Raw genomic sequence first — 24,751 nt, forward strand, 5'->3', positions numbered from 1 at the left:
AACAACCTGTTGCTGTTGACTCTGACTCATGGTGACCCGATCTGTGGATAAGACACTTCAAATCTAAGTGGGTTAAAAATTTAAATGATTGTTGATGCTACTTTGATAAATAACTATTAAAATTTGTTTATTAATTAAAAATTGTTAGTGTATACTTACTAGCTTTCTGTTACTTAGGTTTCCTTGGTCAATAGATACAGGAAGTAAAACTACTACTGCTTTTTTTTTTTTTTTTAAGGTTTAAAGAGTGTTGCGTTTACCTGAAAAAGTTTGAGGGCTGCTGTTAACAGTAGTTATCTTCAAGCTGTTTTGTGCTTGCACCCCCTAAAATAATCTTGAAAAATGAAGTCTCCCCAGCTCTTTCTAAAAATGACATTTACATCTTTGCATCGTTAGTTGAAATTGTTGCAAAGAATATAATGCCCTTGTATGGCAAAAATTGACCTTTTAAAATAAAACAGTTACATTGCTCATTTAAATGTACCCGGTTGGATCCACAGCCCACAGTAATGGTATATCCATCATCATTCATTTAAAAAATAATCAAGCAAGTTCTTCTTTAACTCTGGTAAGTTTTATATCGTCCTCTTCTCCTTGAATTCATAAGCCCACCTTATCGTATGTCTCACCAACAAAATTCATATAAATTTAAATTATAAAAATTTTGCATGATTATATAACTCTAAGTTGTAAAAATTTTATTGGCAATATATATCTCAATGAGGTGAATATGGTTTTTCTTCCAATTAGCTTATATATCCATGGATGACTACTACCAGTTAGTGCTAGAATGAGACAGAGTCTGTATCAATTCTATTTCTAATTTTTTGTTCACACCACACACACACACACAAAATGTCATAACATAAATACGTAGACAGGAATGGAAGTAATTTTTAATCGCAGTATTATTCCCAAATTCTTTAAACTGCTTCTGAATGATTTGCCAAAGTTCTCATGGCTGGCCAAAATTTAGCTGTGATTAGATGCTACTTCAGTCTGGGGGAAGGCCAAGCATCAGAGGCTAACTGAATAGCAAAAGCATTCATTTCAAGTCTACACCTATTTTAAAACCTATTCAATTAGACCTGTTCTAACACCTATTCAATTCCTCCTTCCCTGGTGCTCTGAGTTATTCATGCCCTGAGGTGGTATACCACGGGAGAGTGCAGAGTGGGTAGAAGGTACGATTTTCTTTTGGGGTAAGAGGTGAGAATGTGGTCTCGTTCACATTAAGCTCTTTCTTAGATAGACAGTTCTTATACAAGTGGAAAAAATCGACTTCCTTAAAACTATTCCTTTCTTTGTACCCTTTGGAAGGTCTTTGTGTATCCACAGAGGTATATGTGTACCCCAGTTTGAAGATGGCTGCTCTAGAAAAAGCCAGGCCTGGGTCCTTGCAGTGAAGGACGATACCTGGAGGAAATGCTAGTCTCAGAACATATTCATTATGTTTGAGATCGTAGCCCTAGCTAGATCTTGTGGCCTATTCTGTGTGAGTTCCGTGTCTGGCCATTACTAAATTATGAAGGGGATCATTGCTGGGAGCCTTTGGTGCCTTGTGAAGGCTGCTAGTGTTTGCAGCTATACTACTACTGCTTGCTAATATAATTGAAACCTGGCTCAGGATGTCATTAGCATGATTCTGCCTTTTTCACTGGGATTCTAATGAGGTTAGTCTCTCCTCTACCCCCCAACCCTGGGTCGATTTAAAGAACAATTCCTATACCTTTCTAGGTGTGCTCAGCTGTACAAACCATCTCTGCCATTTATTGTTGCTGTTTTGAAGAAGATGGCCCAAAACAGTAACACCAAGAATTTCTAGAGGAAATTGTTGATAATATTCAAAGAACACCCTTTTGTTCTCCACTGGCATTTTCTTGTTTTTACTTCTGGGGCTTGCAGGAATTTCATATATGAAATAAAGCTGAAAGGTAAGCCAGTCTTCAGTCCTCCTAGCTATTTAGTCTAATGTCACCAATGACAAATGTGAACATCTCAAGAAGTCAGTTCCATTCTGGAAGTACCTAGGGGTTAGGGTACACATGAGTAAATCAATCTAGGACACTTGAACCAGTTTTAAACTGAATCTAATCTCCTACAGGTCTGCTGGAACAGGTCTGATCTAGAATCATAAAGAATTTTTTTTCTAGATACAGAATATTCATTCTGTATCAAAAGACCTCTGAATTGAAGGGAAGAAAATGGTGGGAAATTAAAAAAATTTTTTGTTTTTGTTGAAATTCTTGAGAATCTAGCATGTGTCATGAATTTTACACATGTTATTTCATTAAATCTTCACACTGTCCATGTCAGGTAGGTATCAGTACTCCATTTTCCAGATGAAGAAAGTCTCAGAAAACATGGAAGCTGAACACTTGAGCCATCCTTTGTTCCGTGTTTGCCTAAATGACCCTTGAAGTACTTATTACTCAACCTCAATTTTCCAATATATTAGGATGGACAGAAATTTGGCATAGATCAACTTTATAAAATAGTATGTATATAATTACATACAAATTATTTTTCTATGGTAATGTCAAAGCACCCCCATCAAGGTCCATTTAATCCTTCTGGTCTCTAGAAGATACCAGTTTGGATCTGCTAGTTACACTTTAAAAAGCCCTGTGGCACAATGGTTGAGTGCTTGGCTGCTAACCAGAAGGTTGGTGGTTCCGACTCCCTGGCCACTCTGGGGGAGAAAGTCCTGGTGATGTGCTTCCATAAAGATTACAACCTAGAAAACCCTGTGGGGAAGTTCTGCTTTATCATACGGGGTCACTGTGAGTGAATCGACTCAATGGCACCCAGCAGCAACAGCAGTTACCTTTAGCAAAGGGTTGAAGACTGAAAACTATTTCTTAAAAACATTTAGATTTATTATATATCTTCCAAAGTGGTTATTGAAAAAATTTTTTTCTAACATGATTGACTTTTAAAGTTACACGAACAATAGAATGAAAAGAATGAATTTGGACTAATTGGATCAGCACAATGATAAAAAGTACAACTCTAAGATATTAAAATACTTTACCCACACTGGCACTGGTGGCCCTCAGTGTAACAACACTGACTGGATTGTGACACTGTTCAACAAGATAGTGAACCCGGGGAGAACAGGTCTGGGTTGAAAGAAGAAGAGTTTGGTTTTAGACATGTTGATCCGGAGAAACTTCTGGAACAGCCAAATGATGATGCCCATGGGATCTACGGTTCTGGAATTTAGAAGGAGATCCAGACTATGATTGCTGTTGTTAGTTGCTGTCGAGCCGGCTCTGACTCGTGGTGACCCGATGTACAACAGAATGAAATGTTGCCTGGTCCTGTGCCATCTTTATAATTGTACATAGGGTTTTCACTGGCAAATTTTGGGGAGTAGATCACTGGGCTTTTCTTCCTAGTCTGTCTTAGTCTGGAAGCTGCACTGAAACCCGTCCCTCATGGGTGACCCTGCTAGTATGTGAAATACTGGTGGCATAGCTCCCAGTCTCATAACAACATGCATATAGATGGTGATTGAATCTTTTGGAAAGGAAGAGATCAATGGGAGAGTGTGTACAAGAAGAGAAGAAAGTTGGTTAACAAAACCATTAGATGAAATTAAACTATGAAAAAGGATGAGCCAGCAAAAGAGACTGTAAAGAAATAGCCAGAGAAGAAAAGTAAACACCAGAACAATGATTTAAAAGGAAATTTTCTTGTTTTTATTTTTTGCAAGGAAGATAAGGTTAGCTGGAGTTTTTGACAGTAGCAAAAGTAGCTGTTTGTGGAAGATGGTAGGGGTGGGTGTGAGACTGCAGGGGTGAGCAGGGAGCGGGTGGTGAGGCCAGGGAGCCAATGATTGGGTATAACTTTTTAAAGACACTTGAGTTGTGAAGGGCAGTGGGTGAAGGAGGGACTTTTTTTTCAAGATGGGGATTATAGCATGTTTAAATGCCAGGGATGGCAAGAAGCCAGTAGAGAGGGAGAGGCTGAAGATAGGAAGCAATTGGGACAAACAACAGATTGAGGTGGCAGAGAATGTCAGAAAGGATGCGATCAGAGGGCAGTAAAATTTATGACGCATTGAAGGTCTCACCCTCTTCTTTCTACATACGGTGAGATTATTGAACACAGAAAACAGGTATGTATCATCACATTTATAGGTCGATTGTCTTTCTTGTCTGTCTGATTTACTTGCTAGTTTTGAAGATGTTGTAGGAAAACACTACACATATTTAGCTCTATATTTCCACTTGTTAACTCGCTTTCTGTGCTTATTAGGCATTTTGATTAGTAACATTTTAGTACTTATTTATGCAATCAAGGAGCCCCGGTAGTGCAGTGGTTAAAGCGCTCGACCACTAACCGAAAGTTCGTTGGTTTGAACCCACCAGCTGCTCCGAGGGAGAAAGATGTGGCAGTCTGCTTCCATAAGGATTTACAACCTCGGAAATCCTATGGGGCAGTTCTACCCTGTCCTATAGGGTTGCTATGAGTAGGAATTGACTCAACGGTTGTGGGTATTTATATGATCCCAAAAAGTTAATGTTTTTTTTTTTTAAACAGAAGGATAGAACGTTAGGCTCCATCTGTAAGAGAGGAAAAAAAAAAAAAAAAAGTCCTAAGCCAGGGTATAGACCATGAAGGGGAGCAGTTCCTGTGAGTTCCAGGCCTGGCTATTGATCTCTCCAGATGTGTTGCAATCAAGTCAATCCATCAGGGAACGACTCAGGTGCATCATTTACCGCCTTCACTTTCTAGTTCAGCCGTGTTGGTTTGGCTGCATACCAACGTGATTTTCAATTTCTTATTTCCACAGAGAAATTCAAAGACTGACAGTTTATGGATTCAGAATCCCCAAGTTACACACATACAATCCATAATATGCTGGAGAGATATTAAAAATACAGGCTTGCAAGAGCAGTAGGAAATATATAGATGTTCTTCACAAAATATAGCCTGATGCTTTAGCTTGGTGTCTTGGTTTTGCTTTTGCCACATGGCTTTAGCAATGGAGAACAATTTTGTTATGTGCAGTCCTCCTACAGAATGCAGATTAGGAACCAACCTGCCACAATAGGGAATATAGGCAGTGATATAAACTGTGTCTAAGTAAGAACTCGCTGTTCCAAAGCACTGTCAGCTGCTCTAATTGAATCAATTTATTAGTGTCTCTCGTCAGCACAGGCTCCTGAAGATGATGTACAAGAATATAAATACATATTCAGGAGTAGTAGACAAGCCATGATTTTGTTTATTAAAAGAAAGTTCACTGTTTTAAAACTTGCTAATAGAATTCCATCCATGTATGGTTGACTAGAGTTACAGAAAGGAGCCCTGGTGGTACGACGGTTAACTGAAGAGTCAGCAGATCAAACTCATTAGCGCCTCTTGGGGAGAAAAGACCTGGTGATCTGCTCCCATAAAGATTACAGCCTAGAAAACCCTATGGGGCCGTTCTACTCTGTCATATAGGGTCTCTATGAGTCAGATTGACTTGAGGGCAAACAACAAAGTTTCAGAATGACTGGCAGGATGAGTTCATTCAAGTTGGTTTTACTGGTCAAATTTTCAGCTGAAGCCCGTGAGGAATTTGCCAAATGAAGAGGAAAAACTCAGGCTCTGTCCCGACATGTAGTTTGGAATTATTCTAATTCGCTATTATTGTCTTGTGGGGCAGCTTTTCAGCTGGTAGCTAGGCCTGGGTAATTCTATTTTGAAATGCCTCTTGTATCTGTCTAATTCTTTCCTTTCCTTCTTTTACCACCTGGCCTATATCTTCATAACTCACCTGTCAATTACAGAAACTGCCCCTCTGCTTCCAGTCTCTGCCAGCTTCAATCTACGTCAAGAGAATGTTTTGTAAATCACTACTTCCCCTTGGTCGTTTCCCTGTTTAAAATCTAAGAGTCTTGATATTGCTTACTGAATCAAGTAGGGGTTTGTATTTTGAATACAAATCATTTTTTAGCATAACTAAGGCCAGGTGAATAGCCACAACAATCGATTCCAACTAGCAATGACAGTGACGAAGGTGGTGCAGGACCGGGCAACCTTTTGTTCCATCATGCATAAAGTTGAGATGAGCTAGTTTTCTGGCCACTCAACAGCAACTAAGAACAACAGCAAGACCAGGTGCCTTGATTAAAAGTGACATAAAATGACAGTGAGACTGGGTTCTTTCTTGGAAATATAAAGTAAGAAAGGCATTAAAGAACTGAAGAGATGAAAAAAATCTTAGTGCAAACCAGGGTCCTCTGGGGCCTGAAGCTCGTACTACTTGGGGGCCCTCTTTCAGAAAAAAGAAAAGAAAGTATATGAATAAATTAGATATGGAAGAGGTCAGTCAAGTGAGGGGCCCTAAAGCTTAACCTTCATTAACTTCATACTATATCTGCTTCTGGGTCAAATAACCATGGCCCTAGTAACTGAGTTTATTTGTCTTTAATTTTCACATTTGGATCAAAGTAATACATTCACATGGTATCAGCTCAAATAGTGCAGAAATGCTTAGGATAAAAAGCAGTGTTCTCTGGTCCCCAGCTCTCCTTATTCTTAGTTCCAGCCTTAGAGACAAGCTATTTTAACTGTGTCTCATTATTGTTCCTCTAGTACTTACTGCAAAGCTCTAATAATATATGCTTATACTTTTTTTTTAATAAATCAATAAATCAAATTTAAATAATACTTACTGGTGCCTTGCTACAAAAAATGATGATTTGTGTTACAGAACCTCCTCCCAATATTTGGTAGTTAATTCTTACTGCTTTTAGTTCTTCTCTGAGTCTTGTGTAACTTAGAAATTGCTCCATAAATCTAATTCTTCTGCCCCTCGATGTGAAGCATCTCTTCTCTATTGGTTTCTCTGTCATTCCCTTTGTACACCCCACTGCCGTCGAGTCGATTCCAACTCATAGTGACTCTGTAGGGCAGAATAGAGCTGCCCCATAAAGTTTCCAAAGAGTACCTGGCAGATCTGAACTGCCATCCTCTTGGTTAGCAGCCGTAGCACTTAACCACTATGGCACCAGGGTTTCTGCAAGGCTCATAGCATCTCTCCTCCTCTCCCTCTCAGGCCTGTCCCACTCTGCATTCCAAAGTCCTTGAAGGCTCAGATCAATCTTTACCTCATCCATAAATCTCAGCTGTTCCAATGCACTTCGGTATCTCTCTTTGAATGCTTCTCACTTGACTTCTGCAACACGCAATTTAGCACTTAATTATAAAGCTTATTGCTTGTTTTTGAGCCCAGCCCTCTTGCTCTTCCTGGAGCCAATCACTGTATTCCTTGCAAGCTTGATTCTCAATAAATGTTTATTGAACTGAATAATTCTGTTCTCTAATTGTTTAAGGTTTGTGCATCTTATCTGCCTCACTTGATTAGAAACTTCATATACGTTTGTATTCTCCCATGTTGTTAAATACAAACTAGGAATTCAACAATAAATATTACTGAATAATTTCGACAGTTCGTTTCATCCACATTATATCTTACAGCATTTCCCTGCAAATTTCTCCTGCATTTACTGGAAGATAGCAAAGGGCTTTTTTAGCAAAGGGTAGGTGAAAAGGCCCTACTAAAAAAAAAAAAAAAAAATCTTTTTTTTTCCTGGGCCTTTCGGAAACCCTGGTGGCGTAGTGGTTAAGTACGATGGCTGCTAACCAAGCGTTCAGCAGTTTGAATCCGCCAGGTGTTCCTTGGAAGCTCTATGGGACAGTTTTACTCTGTCCTACAGCGTCGCTATGAGTAGGAATCAACTTGATGGCAGTGGGTTTGGTTTTGGTTTTTGGCTTCTGGGCCTTATAAATATCAGTATACATTTTCCCTGCTTTCTCTTTGTCTGCTTCCTAAACTCCCAAGGATGTTGTTAAATGTGGTTTTAAAAATATTCTTTAAGGTAGTTTTTGTGGGCAGAAAAGATTACTCAGAGGTATTTTTGTTTTAAAAATTAATAATCAATTAATATGACAAACCCATCAATGTAGCTTATTAAACTTTTGAGTTCAGCTTATAAATCTTATTTTTCTGTTTATAAATCTAGCTGATTTTAACAATCACTTATAAGGGGGTCTTTGACTAATGCTTGGTCCCGTTTACAAACTTAACTAAACAGCCTGGGACATTTGAAATTTTATTTTTCATTTAAGTATGATTCATTTTCTTTTTAAAGACTGCGATTATTTAACTGACAAAACCCTTTGTAAGGAGTTGAACTGTTACAAGTCTAACGAATCGAGCTTACAGATATGGGAACACTAAGATCTCTTAAATCTTCCGATATTATTTTTACTGTCACAACTCTAAATCAATAACTCAATTATATACAGGCAGTTCCCGGGTTATGAGATCCATTCCTCAGTCTGTCTTTAAGTAGAATTTGTAGATAAGTTGGAACAGGTACATTCGGTTCTTATTTAGCACCAGTTAGTCAGATGTTTGTCTTAGTATATATTTTACCTTTCCATGCATATCAAACACTTAAGAAACACTTCCAAACCGTGCCATGTTTTCATGAGCATCTCAATGTAGTGGGTGCATTTGTTATTATGAACCATTGTATTTCACTCAAAGGTTTAATGTAATAGGCTTTATGGAAGTCCGTCCTTAAGTAGGAGTTGTCCATAAGTTGGATGTTTGTAACCTGGGAACTGCCTGTATTTTAAATTGGAATTACAAGGCTGAACTATTACTCAAAGAAACTAAATTTTCTTACAAATACTGAAGATACCAAGTATGTACAAATTCCTTAATACAAATCATTAACATTATAGGTTTGATTTTATTTAAACATTTATAAACTTATTTCTAAGTTTTTTGAGGTCTAAAAGATGCTTATGGATTAAGAAAAAAGATATGCTGCCCTGATGAATTTTTGGTGTTGTCTTCCCACTTGATTTTGGGAGTTGCCTGTTAAGGCTGCTTAATGCCTGGAAATGTCTTTGGCTTTGCGGTCGTGATGTCTAAGCATAATCTATTACCAGACATGAGATGGGGATAGGTTTATAATATTAAGTCTAGAAGTGAGCAGTGTATATAAGCCAGTGATTATTTTTCTTCCTGATTCTTCCATGCTGTAGTGAGGAAGAGAGAGCTAACGGTGGAACAAAATGTGGTCTCAACACAACCCTGTACAGCTACAAAAGGTCTACAAAAGGACACGTCAGTCTCACGTAAGTAGCTGTGCCTCCTCTGAAACTTCGTCTAGAGGCCAAGAAAGGGGCTTATGTCCTGCAGGGTGATTTTCATAGAATGGAGTCCACGTCTTCCTCACTTAGGGTGGTGTCCTCAATGCCCAGAACAACACATCGTAAGTCTTTAATAAACATATGTTGGATGGATGGATGGATGGGTGGGTGGGTGGGTGGATGGATAGATGGATGGATGGATGGATGGGCGGGCGGGTGGGCGAGCGGGCGGACGGACGGATGGACAGATGGACAGCTGGATGGGCAGACGGATGACAGGGGGCACTAGGCAGGCCTACTTCCGTTCGTGTAAAGGATGTGTGTAGGAGACTATTCATCTAGCTGCCATTTGACGTGGAGCTAGATCCCGATAAACTGCAAAATTCATGAATGGAGCAGAGGAAGGTGATTTACTTAGGAAAGACTTGAGCCGCTTAAAAACAAAGAAACTCAAAGTAATACAACAATAACAATAATAACGTAAAAGCCCTAGAACCTGACTGTCAAGTGCAAGGAAGCACTTCATGGTGGCCTTGATGTGATGAGTACAATGTATGGATTACACTTAAAAATCAGGACTGGGTTTCTCCAGTCATCCTCTGGTAATTTACTATAGGCATAGATGCGTGTAACCCATGTCTACAACACCAATGAGGCCAGACCAGCAAGTAGGATACCCTGATCTGGCCTGTGATCGCTGAAATAGCAGGATTTTTCAGACTGGTATTCCTCCTTAGATTCTCTTAAATTCTGCACCAAATAACACTGTAGCTGCTGGTCATAGGGATCCTCTCTCACACAGCAGACAGATTCTTGCTTAACCTGGCATTTCTTACTATGCAGTTATGGAGAAAAACAATTGAACAAGGAGCAAACATATAAAGCAAAGTCTTGGTTACATACAGGCACTGCAATATATTCATTTTGTGGGCTGTTGTGAGAAGAGAACTCACAGGAACTGCATGACAGGGTTTGTGTATAGGGAAGACTGAGACAGAGGTTAAAAAGCATTTCTGAAGAGGAAGTAGGATTTCAGGAGCTGCTAAATGATGAAATGTGAGCTCTTACTCAGAAGAAGATGATACTTTAGTTACAGGCTGGATCTGAGGGGGTTGTGGAAGGATGGCATGGGGCCTTGGAAGGTAGGGAGAGGACTACTGGGGACAAGAGAATTTACCCTTGTGAAGCAGCGTTTGTTTTTAATGTCTGTTGTTGTTGAGTCGGTTCCGACTCATAGCGACCCTATTGGACAGGGTAGAACTGCCCCATAGTGTTTCCAAGGTGGATTTGAACTGCCGACCTTTTGGTTAGCAGCTGAACGCTTAACCACTATGCCACCAGGGCTCCTTTTAATGCCTAGGGGATTGAAAGAGACCTGGGTTGTAAATCATATTAAAGATTGAATAAAGAAGCGCATTTTGAGCACCAGCTGTATGCAAAAAAAAGGGTAGTGCAAATGATTAAAGCTCTTAGCTGCTAACTGAAAGGTCAGAGGTTCCAGTTCACCCAGAGGTGCTTGGAAGAAAGGCCTGGAGATCTTCCAAAAAATCGGCCATTGAAAAACCTATGGAGCACAGTTCTACTCTGACACATAGGGAATCACAATGAGATTATAGTTGACTTGAGGACAACTGAGTTTTTGGTGTATACATGGCACTGGAACATTCTTGTGCTTTTCCCCCTTATATTTTTTGTACACAGTTGCTTCTCCTGAAGGCATACGGGTAAGGAAAGAAGAGTTCGACCATGTCTGTGTATCTTTGGTCATTTCTACCAAGAGAGCACAGACAGACAAAGACTGAGCCAGCCTTGAAAAAGGAACGCATTCATGCACTCTCCCCCATTACTTTTTATTCTTATTAGCTACAACTTAAGCAGTATGACACCCTAGCTGTAATGCTCCCTACTGCTCTTCAAAATATGGCAATTACTGAAATGGTTCCTTTCACATTATGTAGCCCAAAAGGAGTGAAGTCATGAGGTAGGCAGCAAGAGAAAACAATATTTAATTTGTTCTCGAAGGGTGCCGTGGGAATAAAAATATTCTCCTTTTCCCCTGAGGTTTAAATACATGGACACAACAAAAAAATGCAGGAGCCATGCTGCACACCAAACAAGCCCACACTTCACAGCCTAATTAAATCATTTTAATCTAATGAATATAAGCAACAAAATAAATTGGCCTAGCGATGAGTCAGGGAGTGATTCCAAATGAAGCAACTGGGGAGCTGGCACTGCCTTGCTGGGACACGCACAGCCGTTCCACTCATTGCCCAGCGACGCCCTATTTGCACTTTAGCCCCAGTCACGTAGGGCTGAGAAGGCAGCTTTATCCGGTTGCTTTCCGAAGGCGGGGCACCTCCCACAAGTCTTCACCTTTTGCCTGGTGAAAGCTAGATTTTAGCAACCAGGACAGAGTCTTGGTATAGGTGTGTCCCCCAGGGCTGTGCTCGGCTATGGTGGTGGTGGTGCAGGGGTTTCCCCAGCTGGCCTGGAGTTTGGTGGTAACAGGTTCTTTGATCTTGGTATTGGTGGATGGAAAAAGTTCATGGTGTTATTCTGTGTTGCTTTGGCATGAGATCAAAGATGAGCTGTGCTCTGCCTCAGGATGGTGAGGGGTAATGGGAACCTTTAAAACCAAAAAAACTGGTTGCTTTCGAGTGGATTCCAACTCATAGTGACTCTATGGGCAGAGTAGAACTGCCCCATATGGTTTCCAAGGAGCAGCTGGTGAATTTGAATTGCTGACTTTTTGGTTAGCAGCCGAGCTCTTAACCACTGTGCAAGCAGGGCTTCAATGGAAAACTTAGAGAACAGTTTTTCAGCTTTTATCATCTTGTTTGAAAATAAGTCTACAACAAGCACAGGTTAGTGCATTTTACGATGGAAGAATCAATGATTTTAGAATCATTCTGATACACACTCACACACACACATACACAGACACATACATATGCTGAAAACCGGGTTCCACCGCTCACTGGTTCTGGGGCTGTGGGCAAGCTCAGTTTTCCACCTGTAAAATGGGAATAATAATGCATATTCAGTTAGATCACTTATGAAAAGCACACACAGACCTGGGGTTCAAGGAAGTCCGGTTTCCTTCTCCGAGATAGATGTATACACTCCATTTACAGCCTTACTTTCTAGATGCCTCTGTGGCAGGGGATTCCCATCTTGTCACTTCGACAGGAAAGTCCCCTCTTGCTCTGTGGGTTGCAGGGGTGTGGGAAGATTTCTTATCACTCTGGCAGTGAGGGTTAGGGGAGTCCCTTTTCACCCTTCAATACTGATAGGAAAGGAAGGAAAGAAAACATGGGGGAAGTCACTTTTGGGCAGTGTGGCTCAGGGGTTGATGGGAGTAGAGACAGACTCCATTCTTGCTATCAGTTTTGCATTTCTGAAGGTGGAGTGCTGGTCCATTTCTAGTGCATATTTCGCTGTAGGCTGAACCTCCCTGCCCCCATGACGCCTCCGCCCAATCTTGTAAAAGCAGTACTATCGCATTATAATGTGTTCTTGCTCCTGTAAGTCTCCTTTTCTTATTTGTTCTGGCTCTTAATTTCGGCTTGCCAATAATGTGGAAACAACCCTATTTCTAGCTAAAGGTGCCCTGCTTCAGTTTTCACAGCACACAATCCTCACCTTTAGAGAGCTTGCTGCATAGGGGACAGAAATGAGTATGTGGGTACTAGGGTACCAGTGTGATGGAGAAGAAGCTTTGGACCTTCAGGTGGCCGTGGCACTTCCAAAAGTGTATACATTAAAAACAAACAAACAAAAAAAAACCAAACCCACTGCCATTGAGTCAGTTCCAACTCCTAGCAATTCTATAGGACAGAGTTGAACTGCCCCATAGGGTTTCCAGGGAGCAGCTTGTGGGTACGAATTGCTAACCTTTTGGTTAGCAGCTGTAGCTCTTAACCACTGTACCACCAACCCAAAACCCAAAACCCACTGCCATCGAGTCAATTTCAACTCATAGCGACCTTATAGGACAGAGTAGAACTGCCCCATAGAGTTTCCAAGGAGTGCCTGGCAGATTCGAACTGCTGATCTCTTGGTTAGCAGCCGTAGCACTTAACCACTATGCCACCAGGGACTCCAACTGTACCACCAGGCATCAGTAAATTTAAAGGCTAGATGATTTCATTGTGCAGCCCAGGTTGAGAATAAGATCTCGAGGAACCAGAACTTAAACAGATATCAGTTAGAGACCGAGTTAGCAAAGCCAACTGAGAGGTAGGATTAGCACAGAAAATGGGGGAAGGCTGCTTCTTTAGGCATTTGGGATTAGTGGAACCTTCAATACAATGTTGAAAAGAAATAATGATTGTGGTCATTCTTGTTTCATTCCTGATTTTAAAGAGAATGGTTCCAACATTTCCTGTATCATAGATACTATGCTAGGAAACTCCCTTCCAGTCTTCTTTTGCAATGAGTTTGTTTTATGTTGAATTTTATTAGATGCTTTTCCTGTACCTGTTAAACTGATCTTATGGTTTTCTTTTATTTTATATGTTCATGTGCTGAATTACATTACGGGGTTTTTATTAAACCACCCTTGTATTCCTGGGGTGAAATCAACTTGATAATGTTATACTGTTCCACAGGGGTTCAGTGGTAGACTTCCTGCCTTCCATGTGGGAGACCTGGGTTCGTTCTTGGCCAGTGCACTTCATGGCTCCGCCACCTGTGTGTAATTGGAGGCTATGATGCTGAACAGGTTTCTGTGGAGCTTCCAGACTAAGACGGACTAGGAAGAAAGGCCTGATGACCAACTTCTGAAAATCAGCCAATGAAAACCTCATGGATCACAACAGTGCTATCTGGAACCTGTAAGGGGATGGTGCAGGACTGGGCGGCATTTCATTCCACCGTTGTGCTTGGAGTCGCCATGAATCGGGGGCCGATACCACGACTGCTAGGGACAAAAACAACAACATACTGTTCCGTTTGACATTGCTAGTATTTTGTTTGAGATTTCTGCATCTTTATTTATGAATTAAAAAGGCCTAAAAGTTACCCTTCTCTTAATGTTTGGTATTATGTTTATGCTCAATGTGTAAAATGACTTGGGCGCATTCTCCCTTTTTTCTTTATTTCCTGAAAGAAATTCTCTAAGACAGATGATCTTTCCCTTTACAAGTTTGGTAGAATTTTTGTGTAAAGCCATCTGAGCCTGGTGTTTTCATTGTGAGAATATTTTAAAATATTGCTTCAATTTCTTTAATAGTTATAGTACTCTTCAGGCTTTGTATTTCTTCTTAAAACAGTCTTGGAAACTGGTGTTTTTCTAGCTCTCAACCTCCTGTATTTCTGCATCTATTTCTAAATGCCTTTTCAGACAAATTTCTTTCTGTCTCCATTTTTTCAATTAACATTTACTTCTCAACACACTAAAATCTGGCTTCTGCTTCCCCCGAAGCTGTTTTGATAAGGTCACTAATGGATCTCCATGATGCTGACTCAAAAGGAGTCTTTTTAGTTCTTTTTCTTTTTGACCTTTATACTTTATTTTGAGAGTGTTTACCAGTTACTCTTTCCTGAAGCTTTCTTCTTCCTTGGCTTCTGTGACAGATTCTTCTCTGATCTCCTCCTGTCTCTCTGAAGGGATTCTAAGAAGTCATAATTTCCTTCTTCTCTCTCGTCTACCTTGTGAATCTTGACATTTTCAGGTTTTCATTCTCAGTTCACTGCTCTTTTCAATCTATATACTCTCTTATGATTTAAACTCCACCTGGGGGTAGGTCCAGGCTTTGTGAGGTCTGATGCTTCTATAACTTTGGGGTCTCCCTTTAAAAAAAAAAAAATACAAAATTAGGTACCAAAAACCCAAAACCAGACTCATTGCCATCAAGTCGATTCTGACTCATAGTGACATAAAGGACAGAGTAGAACTGCCCCATAGGGTTTCTAAGGAGCACCTGGTGAATTCGAACTGCTGCCCTTTTGGTTAGCTGCTATAGCTTGTAACGACTATGCCATCAGAGTTTCCAAAATTAGAGACAGGGCCTCATTAATGTTGCAATAAATGTGCCTCTGCTGCATCTCTGGATAGATGACTTCTAAACTGGTATTCTTCTTTGACCTCTTTCCTAAACTCAGGTTCGTATAAATTATATTACATATTGGGTATATGGAAACCCTGGTGGTGTAGTGATTAAGTGCTACGGCTGCTAACCAAAGGATCAGCAGTTCGAATCCACCAGGTGCTCCTTGGAAACTCTATGGGGCAGTTCTACTCTGTCCTATAGGGTCGCTATGAGTCGGAATCGACTCCACGGCACTGGGTTTGGTTTTTGGTTTTATTGGGTATATATTGGTTAGGTCCCACAGTTTTAAAATATGGCCCCCAAATTATTGAGAAATGGAGTCTATGACCCTCTCTTTGAACCTGTGCTTTGTGACTACTTGATCAGTAGCCTATAGCAGAAGTGACTGGGTGCTAATTTCTAGGCCCAAACCCTTAAGAAGCTTCCACTTTCTGTGTTTTGGACATTTGCTCTTGGAAGCTTGACACCTGCTGTGAAAAAGTCAAGCAACCACATGGAAAGCCCACAGATGGGTGTTCTGGCTGATAGCCCTGGCAGAGGACCTAGTGGGCAGCCAGCACCAACTTGCCAGCCATGTGAGTGAGCCATCTTTGAAGTGGGTCCTCTAGCCACAGTCACGCTGCCCTAGTTGACACCACGTGGAGCAGAGGTGAAACTTGCCCGTTGAAGTCAGCCCGAAGTGCAGACTGTGAGCTAAATAAGTGATTGTTATTTTAAATTCCTGAGATTTAGGATGGCTTGTTTCACACTCCAATAGATATAACCGAAACACATAGATACTGCAGCTTGTTCCTTCCCCTGGATTCCCAATCATAATTAATGACACTACCAATGGCACTCTCACCCATACATTATATGCGCGTTCATTCCCATTTTTCCCTATTCCCTCATCCCCCACATCCAATTCATCACTAAATTATATAGTTTCAGATTTGGCCTCTTAGGTATTTCTTTCATCTATCTCTTCCCTATTCCTTCGTTAGTAAGGCCTTCCATACCCCTTGCCTGTGGCTTTGTAGGAGATCCTAATGTATTTTTCAGTGTCCATCTTTGTCCTGCCCCAAATCCATTTCCCACACTACGACATTGCTCATGAAACAACCATGCTGCTTCCCCGTTTAAATGCTTTTGAATAAGTAAACATAAAATAAAAATTTAATACAATTAAAACATTTCTGAATTAAAGACCTGAGCTGCAGATTTAAAAATTGCAACACTAACACATGAATATATTCTTAAAATATTCCCTACAGGCATCCTAACCTCCATATTGCCCTCACCCCTCTTACCCCCCATCAAACAATCACCACATTTTACCTACGATGAAATAAAAAGCAAACTGCTTTTGATTTTCCAATCTGCAAGTGATAAATATAAAAAAACAAACAAACAATAGAACAGTGTCTGTGGGGCTTGAGGGAGGACAGCTGCTAGCCAAAATTTTAACACCCAGCCAAGTTGTCATTTTTGAGAGAAATAGAAATGCAAGAACTCAAAAAAGAATTTCGCCCACATACGCTTCCTAGAAATAAAAATGATTTTAAGTCTTACCTGTAGTCTATCTTGTCCTATTTACAATGAAACTTTCCATGCCTAGTTATGTCATGAGATTGGAAAATACTGTAGTAGCTATTACAAGACTGGAGCAGTGGTTAAACGCTCAGCTGTTAACCGAAAGATCAGTGGTTCCAATCCACCAGCCGCTCCTTGGGCGAAAGATGTGGCAGCCTGCTTCTGTCAAGATTTACAGCCTTGGAAACTCTGTGGAGTAGTTCTACTCTGTCTTATAGGGTCGTTATGAGTAGGAATCGACTCAACAGCAATAGATTATTTACACGATTGCAATGATAAATACAGTAGCGTTAGTCAATGCTTTTCGAATATATCAAAATAGCTCAGCAAAGTTATGGGATAAACTGGCTTCTAAAGACTAGTTGTGGGGACTAACTGCCATTTCAAAATCATGTTTCAGTGAAAAAAATCGTTTTCAGCTTCCATGCCTGTAACTTAAACAATTTTTGGAATGTAACCTGAGGTGTCTGAATTAATTTGTCTGTCTGTCACACAAATGATAGCTTGAATTTGAACATTTTACAGCCAAACTGCATACTCTTGATGTTTAAAAGATTCGCATATTTATGAGAGTGCTAAACAATGCTTTCCTGAATAACATTCCTGTTATGTTTTGCTATTTCTTTAGATCGGTGAATGTTTGGAGACCGGATTCTGAGCCTGTCTCAAAAATGCGACACCCAAGAATTGGCTTCAGTTTGACATCAATCAGCATTGCTTTTTAGTTTTCAGGTTGCCTTGGGTCTGAATTATTACAGCAAGTGACTCCCCTAAATCAACAGGACACAGGTCTTGGGATTTAGAAAAGAATAATATTAATACTTCAATATTTAATTAGAAATTTTAATACTTGGAGTACATAATAAGAAGAATGTATGGTACCAATGACCAGGCAACATTTCATTCTGTTGTGTATACGGTCGCCATGAGTTGGACCTGACTCAATGGTAACTAATAACAACAGTAACATGGCATTAATATCTTTTCCAGAATCACATTTAAACTGTAGGGATGTTCAGGTATAACACGTTCAGAGTAACTTGTAAGTAATGGCAGCGCTGAGACAGTTTTTGTTTAGGGTTGATTTTAGCCACATTTTTTTTTCACACGTTGTTACCACGGAAGTGGTTATGCTGCAGTGTAAGTATGTGTTGCTGGGTGGTAGGTGACAGAATATTGTAGGTGACATAATTCTAATCCAAATTTCGCATTCAAAATGGTTATTTTCACCCAGAAATGATTTTGTTGGGTAGCCTGGTAACAAGTTTAACAGGCAGGAGCAAATGAAGGTAGGTATCTTCAACCCTGTGATAAGGAGTGTGGTATGTAACTGCGTCATAGATTGGACCTTGCTTTTTACCTCTATTTTAAAAATTTTCCTCTTCACAAATATAGGAGAAAGAGAAGAAAAAGAGAACTAGTTGATTCTTTTTTTGCACCCTTTTAAAAAATGGGTGGTGGTAAAAGATATTGTATGTTTTTCTAAAGACTCAAGTTACTAGACTTGAGAAAGTTAGCTTTTGTTTTCTATTGAACAGATTATAAGGAGAGAAGGATTGAAAGAAATGTGTCAAATGTAAAATGATCCTCTTGTTAGGGTGTTGAGTTAGAATGAAGAAGAAGGACTGGGAATTCAGGAGATAGCTTCTAAGTTAGGCATTAGTCCCATTCCCCCCGCCCCTTTCATCCTGTGTCTTAGAAAAAAAAGAATCTGAACAATGAAGAGCCAGGCAGGACCGGTCATGCAAATAAAGAAAGGGCTCATTCTACAACTTAATTTGGTTTCAACATAACCTCAGTGAAACCACAAAAGACTTATGTAACCTGAAATTTCTCTTGCCTGGGGCTTGTAGGTCCCTAGTTCAATGGAACCTGGAGAAAATCCTAGAATTCTAATGTTATCTTGGTCAGTCCCCACAGTCATCTGTTTACCATGACATGACTAAAACAAAGCATGAACGTCAAAGAGTTTCCTGGGTTGGTCAGCGGTGGCTTATTCTTTGTTTTCCAGTCTTCTCATTCATCATCATCATCATCATCACTTAACTCTATTTAGGACTTCTACCATCTAGCCACAAAGTGCCTTGTTGTTGGATTACTTGAAGACTGTGAAGGCTGCAAAGTAGTTATTTGAATCTTACTTCCTTTAAACTCACCTTACGATGAAAGCAAATAGTTTGCTTAGCTGTTTGTTAGTATTTTCTGTGGTTATATGTGAGTGGTACTGTTTTGCCAAATATTAAGGTTAATCTAATATCATTTTGGAGCTTTGCCTAAATCATAGACAGTGCCCTTGTACTAATTTATTTCTGCTAACATTGGACTTCCTTGGCCTAGAAGGTTAAAGGAGCCCACGAGGGAACCTCAAAAGTCTTCTTGACTAGGAGGTATTCCTTAAAAAAATTAAATGGATCAAGTAAGATTGATTAAAAAAAATAATCCTGTGGTTTTATTTTTGTTGATACACAATTCATAATTATCCAGAAGTGATAAGCAAATTTGTGTTTCATCGTATTGCACCTTAAAAAAGGGATTTTTACCTAAGTTGCTGTAGCCTGAATTTTCGTACCAGCTGAGCGATGAATGGGAATCTGCCTGGCTTAGGAAGTACAGTAAAATTATAGGTAAGGGGATTGCGGGGTTTGGACATCTTGTCGTTACGGGTAGCAAAAAACCTGTATTTCCCTATGCCATTCTACTACCTATTACAACTCAATATCCTAGTATTAAAGAGGAAAGGATTTTTACTGGGACAAGAGGCTGCAAAGGGTGCCGTGGCCTAAACTTGACTGGGGGAGGGATAACAGCTGGTGCTCTCATTTTTGAGCTCATACTTTGTGCCAGGTATTGTGTTAAGGGCTTTACAAACATTACCTCTAAAACTTAGCCCCCCCCAAAAAAACAAAGGCGGGTATAATTAGCCTCATTTTACAGGAAGATGATCCCTGAAAAGGGGTGGGGGAGGGGCAGAGTTCTTCTGACTGTGAGGACTTTCATTCTGCAATGACTGGGATAAATTTTCCTGAACTTACTAGAAGTCATGAAGCAAAAGGTACAGGGCCTGACAAAGAAATGATAGGTTTTTAGAAAAAAAAATTTTTTTTTTTTTTTGTGTGTACTAATAGTTAAACCCATTGCTGACCAATTGATTTTGACTCATGGAGACTCTATAGCAACCTTATAGGGCAGAGTAAAACTGCCTACATAGGGTTTCCAAGGAGTGGCTGATGGATTCCAACTGCCAACGTTTTGGTTAGCAGTCATAGTTCTTAACCACTGAGTCACGAGGGCTCCATACCAATAGTTGAGGATTGTGAAATTACCAGAGTTTCCCGATTGTGAAATTTGTACCTACTAAATAAACCAAAAAACATACCTATTGCCACCGAGTCAATTTCAACTCACAGTGACCCTATAGGGCAGTAGAACTGCCCCAAAGGATTTCCAGGGAGCAGCTGGTGAATTTGAATTGCTGATCTCTTGGTTAGCAGTCAAAGGCTTAACCACTGTGCCATCGGGGCTCCACCTACTACATATGTACCTATATATGTCTTTACTTTGTTTAGATGGTTAACTCATTAAGTATTCATTGGGGACCTACCATGTTCATAGCATTTTGCTAAAGTAGGGGACTTCCATTAGTTATTTCTGATCAAATAATTTTGTGAGTTTTCTCCTTTGTCTGGAAACTCTTATTCATGCTTCAAGAAGTAGCTCAGACTTCACATCCTCTTTGAAGCCCTCCCTGGACCCACTGAAGAGACATTAATGAACCCTGGTATACATTCATGTCTGTACTGTTTCTATTTGGAGTTACTGGGTTGCTTAAATAGTTAAGTGCTCGACTACTAGCCAAAAGGTTGACTGTTTGGATTCACCCAGAGGTGTCTTGGAAGAAAGGCCTGGCAATCTGCTTCCAAAAGATCACAGCCTTGAAAAACCTATGGAATGAAGTTCTTATTCTGCAACACATGGGGTTGCCATGAGTTGGAATTGACTTAATAGCAACTGGCTATTTTTTGCTATAAATGTCTGTAGTGCTTCTACTAAAGAGCTCTGGTGGCACAATGGTTATACACTTGGCTGCGAACTGAAAGGCTGGCAGTTTGAATCCACCTGGTGGCTCTATGTGTGAAAGACCTGATGATCTGCTTCTGTAAGTACTATAGCCAAGAAAACCTATGGGGCAGTTTACTCTGTCACATGGGGTTGCTATGAGTCAGAATTGACTCAAAGGCACCCAACGACAACAGTATTTCTGTTAAAGAACTGATCACTGACCATGCTTTTTTGTTAATATTTCTGTCCCCTCCTACTAGACTGTGAAACTGGAAATTCTACTCCAGCAGGGTCTGGTTCTTTTTCACGCCATACCTCCTCTAATCCTGCCCCAATTCCACAGTGGTTATGTCAGTCTGACACATAATGTGGGGAAGTGAATTAATATGGCCCTTCTAGCCATAGTCTTTGTGACTCACACACAATGATTGAGTGGCACTATGGAAATAAGGTGCCTGTGGTCCATTAAGTGAATTGGACAGCTTGCTGATAATGCAAATGAGGTACATGCCACCCTTGTGAGGGCGGGGCCTTGCAAATAAGGAGTATGGAACTCTAAGAAGGGGATTGGTCAGTTTTGCCATCTTAATGTAGGCTTAAAGGGATCCAATTCCAGAAGCAAAAAGGGGGACCTCACTATCATCAAGAAAGAAGAACCAGGACTGGAGCACATCTTTTACACCTGGGTTCCCTGTGCTGAGAACCCCCTAGGCTCAGGAAACAAAGGGAGCTGTAACATGGAAGACAGCAAGAGATGGCGGTGCCACAGTAGCAAAAGCGATAGTAGCATGAGATGGCAGCAACCAGGAGACTGGTGCAAGACAGCTGTGTTGGTATTTGCAGTCTCTGAGAAGGCTCTGAGCGGGGCCCAATGGCAGAAGGCGAGAAGAAGTTGCCCGAATTGACAACTGTATCCTGGGTTGTTTCCGTTACTTCTAAGTCATTCCTGACTCCAAGTTGTACCCTGGCACTTCCCTAATAAACCACATAACTGTGAGTATGGTTTGTGAGTTCCGTATGGCCATTACAATGAATTATTGAACACAGCAGAGAAATAGAGAGTGCCGTGGTAGGGATGGCTGGTGTCAGAATTGGTAAGAAGGTTAGAGAGAAAAGGCATGTCTGACTTCCACTTCATAGGAATCAGTCTTGGGCTGTTGATGATGCTGATTCTCCCCCCTTGTGTATCTAGACAAGATCTGACATTACCTTACCATTTTTACACATAATGGCTGTGCTTAATACACAAATGAATGTATACCAGCGATTCTGGGTGAAGCAGGAGGTTACTGTCCTTCAAACTCACTCAAAATTACAAGAGGTATGACTTACTGGGCACCTGCTACTGGATATTTGTGGGGTTTAGAGTTAACTTTACCCAAAGAATTTGGTCTTTGTTCTTGGTTCCTGAGAGATAACCTCTAAAACCTTGGAAATTCTCTAGTAATTGAAGTGTCTTTGATGAGCCTCCAGGCCACACCTGAGGGTTTATGCTAATGAGTCACTGAGTGATATCAGCTGATTTCAGGGAGGGGCGGGCATGGTTCAATTAATTGGGATTATGTAATGAGGCCCTGGTACGGGCTCTGGACATGGAAGCTCTATGGGCTTCCTGGTTGGTAAAGACATGGATGTATGTGGGAGGGTGTGTCCCTTTTTGGGACAAGGATGTTGCACATTGGGAAGCCTCCCAGACCTTGCCTTATGTGTCTCTTCATTTGTGTCCTTTTTTTCTGTAATACAACTGTTGTTACAAGTATAACACTTTCCCTGAGTTTTGTGAGTCATTTTAGTGAAAATTGAACTTTAGGGAGAAGTGGAGCCAGTGGTGGATTTGAATCACTGACCTTTTGGCTAGCAGCTGAGCACTTAACCACTGCACCACCAGGGATCCCTGTTAGTATTTAGTAGGAGAGAAAATGTCTCTGTATCTTTCCATCTGGTAATAATCGATACACTCAGCATCCACCAAAGTTTTAGGTATCCTAAAGAGGAGAGCACACCCAGGGTCTGAAACGTCTTTACAGCTCAAGACTATAGGCTCAAGAGAGACCAGGAAAATGCCCGAGTGGCTGGTGTATGTGGCAGGCAGATAGATCAGAGTGTTGTTCTGATAAACACTATCCCTGGAAAATTCCAGGTAAGTTCTGAATCTCTCAAAAGAAAGACATTTGCAGCCTGGAAGTTAAACCAGGAAGACAGAAGGCCTGTGTGGAAGAGTCCCTTCTAGATGGAGGATATTCAGTCCTGGAGATTGTGAACTCCCTTTCAGATAAAAAGTTACCCAGGATGGGGATGACTTGCTTCACCAGCATACCTTGCTTACAGTGTGTAGTGCTCAAAAGATCTGCTCAATAAATGTGTGTTGATGAGGTCCTATCCATTGTCATAGAGATCAGCTGGAGCCATATCCCAAAAGAATACACTGTGGTTAAAAAATAAACTATTCTAGATTTGAAAATGAGATATAGGATATGCCCAGCAAGGTTGAGAAGAGAAATTTTGGGAAATCAGGATATCAGCATAAAAATCTAGACATCATTTTTTTGAAGGGACTGTAATAGCACAAGGAACAAGCAACATGGCTTTATTAATAGCTAGTGAAATGGCAGGGCATACACTTCATAGAATAGCTCCATATGGTGAGAGCTGAAAGACTACATCTTTTAATACCACACCTTCCCCAGCAGCTAAAGTGATAGCCTTGGAGTGAAGAGCTGCCAATAGCACACTGCAAAATGACAAGAGCCCCACAGCACATTCAACTGCTAGATTATATTCATGCTCTGCACACAGAGCAGGAAAATCCCACTTATGATGTGATTGTGCACACGTGTTCTGTGTGTTTGAAGCTCAGCCTACTGCTTGAGCTTCTGCAGCTAAAATCGAATAGAACTGGGCATGTGTCTGAAGGCAGCAAAGGAAATACAAGGAGAACTGAGATTTCTCATAAACCAGCCATAAATGGTCATTCTCCTTATCAAACTTAGTCATCTATTTAGCTCATATATTTCTTTGAAGCAGTAAAAATATTTCAAGTATCTCAGAAGTGCTGAGCAAAGCATTATATTTTTTTGGAATCGAGAGTGCTAAGATTATTGCATTGTGTGAATGTGACACTAACTTTAGCATGTTGGCTTCAAAAGTTCATTATATAAATAATATGAAATTAGAGATAAGACCTGTTAAGAAATACTGATATTCTCACTCCTAAGAGATAACCAGTCTTAACATTTGAAAAACATATTTATGGACCCACAAAAATGGGCTTATGCTGTGAATATTGTTTTATAACATTTTTCATTTATAAATGTATTGGGGCCAAATCTCCATGCCAATACAATTTTTAATTTATTAAAATAAAAATACCTATAGAAAAGTACACATACTGTATTTTATCAATGCATATTTTTTTTTTGCTGAGAACAAATTTGATTTTTATTTTATTTATTTTATCTTTTTTTTTTATTAACTTTTATTGAGCTTCAAGTGAACGTTTACAAATCAAGTCAGTCTGTCACATATAAGTTTACATACATCTTACTCCGTACTCCCACTTGCTCTCCCCCTAATGAGTCAGCCCTTCCAGTCTCTCCTTTCGTGACAATTTTGCCAGCTTCCCACTCTCTCTATCCTCCCATCCCCCCTCCAGACATGAGATGCCAACACAATCTTAAGTGTCCACCTTATATAATTAGCTCACTCTTCATCAGCATCTCTCTCCCACCCACTGTCCAGTTCCTTTCATGTCTGATGAGTTGTCTTCGGGGACGGTTCCTGTCCTGTGCCAACAGAAGGTCTGGGGAGCATGGCTGCCGGGATTCCTCTAGCCTCAGTCAGACCATTAAGTATGGTCTTTTTATGAGAATTTGGGGTCTGCATCCCACTGATCTCCT

General features: G+C 40.4%; 1 long non-coding RNA gene across 1 annotated transcript; it reads left to right on the forward strand.

Moving 5' to 3' along the window:
• Positions 1-2,804: 2,804 nt before the first annotated feature.
• On the forward strand, positions 2,805-24,316 carry LOC135227209 (uncharacterized). Its single transcript, XR_002787281.2, has 3 exons — positions 2,805-4,123; positions 9,061-9,153; positions 13,782-24,316. It is a non-coding gene; the product is annotated as an uncharacterized LOC135227209 (long non-coding RNA).
• Positions 24,317-24,751: the final 435 nt, after the last annotated feature.

This window comes from Loxodonta africana, chromosome 23 (assembly GCF_030014295.1).
Source record: "Loxodonta africana isolate mLoxAfr1 chromosome 23, mLoxAfr1.hap2, whole genome shotgun sequence".
NCBI classification, from domain to species: domain Eukaryota; kingdom Metazoa; phylum Chordata; class Mammalia; order Proboscidea; family Elephantidae; genus Loxodonta; species Loxodonta africana.